Consider the following 488-nt stretch of genomic DNA (forward strand, 5'->3'; position numbering starts at 1 on the left):
ATAGTCTGAGGTCTGGTAGCGTGATTCCTCCTGCTTTGTTTTTATTCCTGAGTAATGTCTTGGCTATTCGAGGTTTTTTCTGATTCCATATAAAATGACAACTCTCTTTCTTTAATGAGACCTTTCCTGGTTTTGGTGTCATGATGATATTTGCTTTGTAGAAGTCGAAAAGGATTCCTTCCTTCTTAATGTTTTGAAGTAGGTTCTACAATATAGGTACTAGCTCTTCTTTGAAGGTTGATAAAATTCTGGTGTGAAGCCATCTGGCCTGGGATTTTTTTTGTTGGAAGCTTTTTTATTGTTGTTAGAATTTTGGTGCTTGATAATTGATTGATCTGTTCAAGAATTCTCTTCCTTCCTGGTTCAGTCTGTGTAGGGAGATAGTGTGATTCCAGAATTGGTCCATTTCCTCCTCGTTTTCAAATTTGTAGGCATAGAGTTTCTGGTAGAATTAAGTCATGATTACTGTTACTGTTACTTCTTTTTTC

This window comes from Otolemur garnettii, unplaced genomic scaffold, assembly GCF_000181295.1.
Source record: "Otolemur garnettii isolate 467f Iridium unplaced genomic scaffold, OtoGar3 scaffold00149, whole genome shotgun sequence".
Classification (NCBI taxonomy): Eukaryota; Metazoa; Chordata; class Mammalia; order Primates; family Galagidae; genus Otolemur; species Otolemur garnettii.